The 2,278-nt window shown below is 36.7% G+C and overlaps 1 non-coding gene across 1 annotated transcript; it reads right to left on the bottom strand.

The window, feature by feature from the left end:
• Positions 1-1,952: 1,952 nt before the first annotated feature.
• On the bottom strand, positions 1,953-2,057 carry LOC132413989 (U6 spliceosomal RNA). The gene has a single exon (XR_009516870.1). It is a non-coding gene; the product is annotated as a U6 spliceosomal RNA (small nuclear RNA).
• Between the last annotated feature and the right edge of the window lie 221 nt (positions 2,058-2,278).

Genomic DNA, 2,278 nt, shown 5'->3' with positions numbered 1-2,278 from the left:
GAGTGCAAGTCACCAACAAAGGTTATATTTGAAGGTCGAAAGAGAATTTAAGTGAAGGAAATATTGATGAATCCAGGAGAAGCTGGAAAGGCTCTGCTCTCACGGACTCGAGCTGCGGGCTTCAGACACATGATGTGTAAAAAGGAGGCTAAAGAGATAATGAGAGACTGCAAAGGCGAGAGGTGGGGAACCATCTTCCCTTTATCCCCTCTTGGTTGGAAATCCCATTATATGCTATGGTGGCTCCCTGAACTCCTCCTTTGAGGAGAAAAGAATATTGAAGAGTAATCCCGTGTCTTTTAGTGCTATTTTTAGCAGGCCCTACTCGTGACCTCATTTTCCTCCTTGCACAGGTTGGATTCATTCCATCATTTTAATCACTCCCTTGACTACACCTTCAACTCTCTCCCTGGGTAAATCCAACTCTTAGCTTCACCTGAGTAGCTGGAGGAAGAAAACATATGCCTTTTGATGGTGCTGTACAGGGTGCATTGTTATTGCCTTAACCTGCTGGTAGGGCAGAAAAAAAAAAAAGAGTTACTCATTACTTCTCGGATTGAGTATCTGAAGGTTTGATCAGAATACTTAAATACCTAACACATATTAGTATATATTTAGCTTTCCTAAAGTGCTCTGACAAAGCATTCAGGGATAATCATTTGTTTGGTTAAAATTGCTGTATAACTCAGGAAACATATTAAATAAAAAATACAGCTTATTTGAAACTTATCAAGTAAGTGGTTATTCCAATGTTTTTAAAAGATGTTCAGTTTTAAGGAGGTTGAATATGCATACATTATTTGATTTCTTTTTTCTTAGTAAACTCTAGGTGGTATAAAGGAAAATTTAAATTAAGTCCAAGTTATTTTCTTCATCAGTTGAGTTCATTCATTCATTCAACCAATATTTATTGAGTGCACGTTATGAATGTAATAAACATAGAGTTGTTTATTTATTGTAAAATGAGTTTGTCCTCTGTCTGAATTCGCTGCTGAGGATAGGAATTCTGCCTGCCTTAGACAGAGCTGTAGACCCAGAACTCAACACAGTGCTTTATGTGTGATAGGCACTCAACAGCTACTTCCACTGCCCAAAACAGCATCCCTGAGTACTTAGGTGGCATAGGATGGGTCAGTGTAACTTCTACTTAGACGGCTAGAAGAGTCAGAAGGGTGATGAAGACTGTTTCAGGAAAAGGGATCAGATAATCCAAATATGTATAAAATTCTTAACCGTGGAAAAACTATCCCACTGTCCTTGGGATATATATTAAGGACACCTGGTTTTATATTAAATTGGGTAAGGTTAAGTTAAAATTCCAGATTATGACAGTGTCACTCATTGGAACTGTTCCTGAGATAAATGAAAGCTGTTTCTTTCTATTTTTAGTATCTCTATGGATGAGATATTTGTAAACAATTATGAATGCAGGGTGGTAGACCCTTTTAGGGCATGGACCAAGGGTAAATAATCAGAGGGCGGATGAACTTTTGACTGATTCATTTAAAAAAATTAATAGACTTTATTTCTTTTTTTTCTGTTGTTCCATAATTTATTTAGCCGTTCTCCTATTGATGTACATTTATGAATTCCCCAACCCCTTGTGGTTTTGCTATTACAAACCAAGCTACAACAACTATCATTGTATGTATATCTTTTGCACATGGGCCAATATTTCTTCAAGCTGGGTTTCTGGAAGTGAAATTGCTGGGGTAAAGGGAATGCATTTTTTTAAATTGAAGTGTAGTTGATTTACAATGTTGTGTTAGTTTCTGGTGGACAGCAAAGTGATTCAGATACACACACACACACACACACACACATATATTCTTTTTCATATTCTTTTCCATTATGGTTCATTACAGGATATTGAATATAGTTCCCTGTGTTATACAACAGGACCTTGTTGTTTATCTGTTTTATATATAGTAATCTGTATCTGCTAATCCCCCTCAGACATGGAATGCTTCACAAATTTTCGTGTCATCTTTGTTCAGGGGCCATGCTAATCTTCTCTGTGTTCTAATTTTTAGTATATGTGCTGCCGAAGTGAGCCCTAGAATTTATTTCTTAGAAAATTTTAAGTGTAAAGAAAAATTGAATAGAAAGTATAGGTCCCTGAAAATGGGAGACAAAGTTAGAAAGAAACAGCACCTGTTGTGCTCTGAAATTGTAGAATCTTAGAAATAGAAAGGAATAGAGATCACTTAGTACAGCTTCTTAACTCAAATCATGAATCCCTTCTCTGTTGCCTGTCTTTGGTGGGTCTATAGCTTAG

Source organism: Delphinus delphis, chromosome 18, assembly GCF_949987515.2.
Source record: "Delphinus delphis chromosome 18, mDelDel1.2, whole genome shotgun sequence".
NCBI classification, from domain to species: Eukaryota; Metazoa; Chordata; class Mammalia; order Artiodactyla; family Delphinidae; genus Delphinus; species Delphinus delphis.
Note: the sequence above shows the minus strand (reverse complement) of the source record. Positions and strands in the feature narration are given on the sequence as shown.